Consider the following 7,785-nt stretch of genomic DNA (forward strand, 5'->3'; position numbering starts at 1 on the left):
TTTTAGTACTTCGAAATTTATATCATGTCCGAAGGAGGATCCCGGAATGATGGGGATATTCTTATATATGCATATTGTTAATGTCGGTTACCAGGTGTTCAATCCATATGAATGATATTTTTGTCTCTATGCATGGGACGTATGTTTATGAGAAATGGAAATCTGAAATCTTGTGGTCTATTAAAATGATGGAAACGATTGTTTAAGTTAAACTAATGAACTCACCAACCTTTTGGTTGACACTTTAAAGCATGTTTATTCTCAGGTACGAAAGAAATCTTCCGCTGTGTATTTGCTCATTTTATAGATATTACTTGGAGTCATTCATGGCATATTTCAAAAGACGTTGCATTCGAGTCGTCGAGTTCATCAAGATTATTATCAAGTCAATTATAGTTGGATATATTATGAAATGGTATGCATGCCTGTCAACTTTCGATGTAATGAAAGTTTGTCTTTTCAAAAACGAATGCAATGTTTGTAAAATGTATCATATAGAGGTCAAGTATCTCGCGATGTAATCAACTGTTGTGAATCGTTTATAATCGATATGGACTTCGTCCGGATGGATTAGGACGGGTCTTCACAGTGATGACCCGTCCTAATCCATCCGGACGAAGTCCGTATCGATTATAAACGATTCACAATAGTTGATTACATCGCGAGGTACTTGACCTCTATATGATACATTTTACAAACACTGCATTCGTTTTTGAAAAGACAATATTTCATTACATCGAAAGTTGACGGCATGCATACCATTTCATAATATATCTAACTATAATTGACTTAATATTAATCTTGATGAACTCAATGACTCGAATGCAACATCTTTTTGAAATATACCTTGAATGACTCCAAGTAATGTCTCTAATATGAGCTAATGCACAGCGGAAGATTTCTTTCATACCTGAGATTAAACATGCTTTAAAGTGTCAACCAAAAGGTTGGTGAGTTCATTAATTTAACATAAATAATCATTTCATAATTTTAATAGACCACAAGATTTCATATTTCCAATTCTCATAAACATACGTCCCATGCATAGAGACAAAATATCATTCATATGGATTGAACACCTGGTAATCGACATTAACAATATGCATATAAAAATATCCCCATCATTCCGGGATCCTCCTTCAGACATGATATAAATTTCGAAGTACTAAAGCATCCGGTACTTTGGATGGGGCTTGTTGGGCCCGATAGACCTATCTTTAGAGTTCGCGTCAATTAGGGTTTCTGTTCCCTAGTTCTTAGATTACCAGACTATATAGGGTGATATTCGATTTGATAATCCAACCATAGAATGTAGTTTCGATCACTTGTGTCTATTTCGTAAAGCATTTATAAAAGCAGCGCATGTATTCTCAGTCCCAAAAATATATATTGCAAAAGTATTTAAAAAGGGAATAATGAAACTCACGCATATAATTATTGTAAAACAGTTAATAAAGCATTTGCATGTATTCTCAGCCCAAAAATGTAATGAGTAAAAAGGGAGTAAATGAACTCACCTATTGTATTTTGTAGTAAAAATACATATGACTATATTGAACAATGCAGGGTTGACCTCGTATTCACGAACCTATATCATTCGTATATATACATTAAAATACATACTTGTAGTTGAACAATTTCATATCTTATAACTTTATATATTATATATTTTGTTTAAATATATATTTGAAAATGATTATTGTTTATATAGTTATATCAATATGTCTATATCTGAAAAATACTTAATTTGTTGTATATAAGTTTTTATAAGGTTAATATGTTTTATATATAGTTATATGGCTTATTAATATAATTGTAGTATATGTAATAAGTATGTTTTTATATTCAAAATATTTATTTGTTTAAAAATGATGGTTTTGATATTAACGTTTTACAAGAATAATAATAATACTAATAATAACTTGATTAAAAATGATAATTTTAATAATAGTAATGATATTGTTAATAATGATACTTTTATCTAATTATACGATTAATAATACTAATAGTTACAAAAGTGATACTAATATTAATAATGATTAAAATAATGAATATAATAATACTAGTGTTAATAATAAGGATAATAATATTAATGATTTTATTATTAATAATATTAATGACAGTTTCAATGATAAATCTTATAATAATGATAATAATAGTAGTTTTTAATAAATTAACTAATTTAAAAATAATGATAATAATAATAATAATAACCCTGGGATTCATCATACTTAATAATAATAATAATATTCAATTTTGTAACTATAATCATACTGATAATACTACTTTTAAAATTACTAAGGATAATAATACTTCTAATACCTATAATTCTAAATTTGATAGTAATAATAATTATAATACCATTAATATCAATAATAATAATAATAATAATAATGATAATAATATATTTTTATTTCTTTCCTAATAATAATAGTGATAAACATAATCATAATCATAATCATAATTAATACTAACATTAATTAATAATAATAATAATAATAATAATAATAATAATAATAATAATAATAATAATAATAATAATAATAATAATAATAATAATAATAATAATAATAATAATAATAATAATAATGGAATACTACCTTAAAGGAAAAATCGCCCAAAAAAAATACTGCCACTCCAAGGACTCGAACCCCCGACCTCTCGAAACCCGCAAGCACTCCAAGCCATTGGGCCGTTGCCCATTTTCTGTTTTAAAATCCTCACAATTATTTATAACCCGTATCTAATTATGTGTCCTTCATCTTCTTCGATAACTCGACTGACCAGAGTTCAAACCATCAACTAAAAATTCCTTACTTGATTTTTGGATTTACATAATATACTGAAACCACTAGTGATTGCTTAAATCAATTTAAAATGGATAATTAAAAAAAATTGTATCTGTGCAGAATAAAGAACCCGATATGAACTCACAATCAATTTTTGAGTTCTAGCTCGTTTTAGAACAAGATTATAACATAAAATATATAGTAAATTGTTCCTAAAATCATTCTGGATCATCAATTGATCCTAAAACGACAAACTGAAACCGAATTTAGTGATGAACACAAATTGTTGACTTTTTAGAAAATACCTTTGACTTCAAAATTCGACATCAATTTAGGAAATTGGATTGTGAAACTTTCCAGAAAGTTTAACTGAATAATTTCTAATAGAACTGCATTAATACAATTTGAAAACAAATTTGATTTCAAGTTATCGTGAAATTAAAATAAGAACAGGGTGTGTATCTGGGTTTCTTTTTATTTTCTGTTTCTCATTCGAATTGTTTTGAGAGTATATGGTCGCATATAGGTAGTAAATGAATAAATGGGAGTAGTAAAGACAGTTTGTTCGTATTGAGTGGATTGGGATGCATAACAAACTACAGACAGAATCAATTAACTCAGAAAAAGAAATGAATGAAATCAAATAAAGATGATTATGACATTCAACTGATTTTGGCTTGTATATAGAAATCAGAATCGATTTTTGGACAGAGTGCAGGCAAGAAGGACGATAAAGCATTCCTGATGTTGATGTCAAATAGCTTATATGCGAAACAGCTTATCTAAATATATATATATATATATATATATATATATCTGATTATATATTCAATATAAATATGTATTATTAATAATAATAAATCTGTTATTAATAATAATAATAATAATAATAATAACTAATAATAGTAATATTAGTATTAATGATAATGGTAATAATAATATTAATCCTAATAATAATAATAATGATAAATATTAATGATAATAATAATAATAAAAATAATAATAATAAATTTATTAGTGATAATTATATTATTAGTAATAATAATAATGATATGATGTTATTAATAATAACAATAATAATAATTTTTAATAAGTTTAATATTAATTAATGATAATGATATTAATAATAAAAATGTTAATAATAATAAAAGATATTAGTTCTTAATAATAATAATATCTAATAATACAGGTGATATATAAAAAAAATAAAAATATAACAAATTACATACATCAAATTTCATCTTTATATATATATTGAAAATACAAATAGTAGGTTTTTTTTTTTAATATTACTGATTGTAATATTAATAATAATAATACCAATTATAATAGTATTAGTAATATTAGTACTACAATAATTTTATATATATCACTTTCGTATCTTTAGATTATATATTTTAAGTAATAATATTAATAACACTATTACTGATATTAATATGACATTATAATAACATTATTTTATAATTAAATTTAATGTAATAGTATTACATATTATTGGTTATGTAATATAACTATATATTACAAAATAACTTATTTTGAGTATTAAATTTTTATATAATTACAATATACATATAATTATATAATTACAATACAACAATATATTTAATTTTAAATGTTTAAATTATATTGTATTATTTCTATTTATTATTATATGTATACTTTCATTTATATTTACATTTTTAATTACACACAATTGTTCTTACTTGTAATTATTTTATCACTTTCCGAATATCGTTAAAAAGAACAGATTTCTCAAATCAACGTGAACCTCATAACAGAGACTTGTAATCATAATTCAATGTATCTGGTAAATCAATCATTTGATATTATCTTTTAATTCCATTGGTAACATATTGAAACAAATACTTTTATGTAAAGTATTTTATATCTAATACTTTGTTAACATTTTCCATTAGTAAGTATATATCATCTATACATATCAGTATACACATAAATCGTTCGTGAATCGTTAGGATTTGGTCGAGGTAAAATGAATGTATGAACATAGTTTAAATTCTTGAGATTTTCTTGACGAACTTTTCTTATCGTGTCGGAATAATATAAAGATAAAAGTTTAAATTTGATCGGAAATTTCCGGGTCATCACAGTACCTACCCGTTAAAGAAATTTCGTCCTGAAATTTGATCGAGGTTGTCATGGCTAACAATAAGAATGTTTTCATGACGAATATGAACTGATAAATAGAGTTTTATCACTATAAATTAGTATGGATAAAACAATTCGATTATGTGAAGCGTACGAGTGAAGCTGTCACACAAAAAAATTAGATAGAGATTTAACTTGTGTCGTAGTCACGGTGGATTTCCGGATTTCAAGGAATTTGGAGAAAATCTTCGTGATAAGATTTGATTCTTCAATAATTAAGGAAATTAGGATCCGCTTTAAATGCGATCATCTATTTTGATTGCTCTGTCGGATATTTTACTATAAATCCACCCCTTTCGCTTCCTTATTTTCCACAACTCACACCTTCTATTCTTTCTCCTTTAATTCATACTTTGAATCATTTGTCAATATGCTCCATCCAGTTCTGGTTCTCGATATACTCCTAACCTTCATATGTGCCATCCTTCTTTTCCATCTACCACCAGAAGAATCTATTCACTTCTACTATACTCTGGGGTTATAGTTTTTTTTTTAATTCTCCCGTGCCTTTATGTGGCAATACGTATTGATATGCACGGTTTGTAATTTATATGTTGTTGTCGAGTGAAAGGATCCGTTCATATACATTATAAACGATTCACAATAGTTGATTACATCGCGAGGTATTTGACCTCTATATGATACGTTTTACAAACATTGCATTCGTTTTTAAAAGACAAACTTTCTTTACATCAAAAATTGACGGCATGCATACCATTTCATATTACATCCAACTAGAATTGACTTAATATTAATCTTGATGAACTCAATGACTCGAATGCAACGTCTTTCAAAGTATGTCATGAATAACTCCAAGTAATATCCTTAAAATGAGCTAATGCACAGCGGGAGATTTCTTTAATACCTGAGAATAAACATGCTTTAAAGTGTCAACCAAAAGGTTGGTGAGTTCATTAGTTTATCATAATCAATCATTTCCGTAATAGTAATAGACCACAAGATTTCAGTTTCTATAAATATCCGTACACTCGCAAGTGTATAAAAGTATTCTATAAGTTGTAGGCACCCGGTAACAAGCCTTAACGTTCATGTTTTACCCTCTGAAGTACACCAGATCAGGTGTGTTTAAAATAACCTCGAAGTACTAAAGCATCCCATAGTCAGGATGGGGTTTGTCAGGCCCAATAGATCTATCTTTAGGATTCGCGCCTACCGTACATAGACAAGTAGTTTAATGTTACCAAGCTAAGGGTATATTTCTGGTTTAAACCCACATAGAATTAGTTTTAGTACTTGTGCCTATTTCGTAAAACATTTATAAAACAGCGCATGTATTCTCAGCCCAAAAATATATATAAAAAGGGAGTAATGAAACTCACCATACTGTATTTCGTAGTAAAAATACATATAACGTCATTTAACAAGTGCAAGGTTGGCCTCGGATTCACGAACCTATATTAATTATATATATTTATATGTTGGTCAATATTTGTCTAACAATTTTTGGTCAAGTCATAGTGTACCACAATCCTAATGCTCGAGACTAATATGCAAACGTCAACAAAAGTCAACTTAACCCAAAATGACTTCTAAAATTTATACGTGTTTATTATATAACTTAACTATAGTCATTTTATATATTTAAATATATTTATTAGATTTTATAATAATAAAAGTCATTTATTAATAAAAATTTATATTAACGTTTATATATGATAAAATATACTTTTATATATCTTAAGTAGTAAAATTTATAAAGTTCACTTAATATCATAAAACTATAGTGGTAAGTATTATTAATGTAATTATATTACGCGTGGTGAAAAATATCTTTGTATCCCCTATTTATTTGATAAAATAATATTGATCATAATAATAATAAGTAAAAGTTGTATTATTTTGTAATAATAATTATTATTATTCTATAAAAAAAATAACAATATTTATATTTACTAAAAATGTTATTATGATAAAATGATAATACTAACATAATAGTAATAATGATATTTTATAATAACAATGATATTTCTATTAAAATAATAACGACGATAGTAATAATAATCATTTTAACAATAATACTAAAATTCAGTTGACTATAACTTCTAATCCGTTCATCGAAACCATTCGATATCTAAGTGAAAAGTTCTTAATTTTTCGCTAGCTTTCCAATGACATGCATATCATATACCCTATCTCAGTAGCATATGTATCTAATTCAGGATTCAACAAACCTATCTAAGGACAATATCGAATGTACAAGCATGCATAATCCTATATAATCGAGCACTAGTCAGGGATACACTATTGAAATATAAAAGTTAAGTTATGAGTGCTCACGTATCAATATTGAGATTCAATATTGCAGGAAAGTACGTAGACGAAACGAAAATGATAAACGTTAGGTTGACCTCACGAGCAATACCCTCGATCAATACCCATAACCTCCATAGCTATAACCCATAATTTCCTTAGCTCTATTCCGTTTGAAAACTTATTTTAAAATCGTCTGAATATAACTCCGTCGTAGTATTTTATGTATACTAATAATATCTTAAAATAATACAAAGAAAATATATATGTGTAATTCGATTGAGAGAGTTTAGAGACATATATTTTCAAGTTTCTATGAAATAATAAAACCTATTGAATTCTATTTATAATAGATTTTTGAATTATTAAAGTGAATTATTAAAGTATGAATTATTAAAGTGAATTATTAAAGTATGAATTATTAAAGTGAATTATTAAAGTATGAATTATTAAAGTGAATTATTAAAGTATGAATTATTAAAGTGAATTATTAAAGTATGAATTATTAAAGTGAATTATTAAAGTGAATTATTAAAGTATGAATTATTAAAGTGAATTA

The sequence above is a fragment of the Rutidosis leptorrhynchoides genome, chromosome 1 (assembly GCF_046630445.1).
Source record: "Rutidosis leptorrhynchoides isolate AG116_Rl617_1_P2 chromosome 1, CSIRO_AGI_Rlap_v1, whole genome shotgun sequence".
NCBI classification, from domain to species: domain Eukaryota; kingdom Viridiplantae; phylum Streptophyta; class Magnoliopsida; order Asterales; family Asteraceae; genus Rutidosis; species Rutidosis leptorrhynchoides.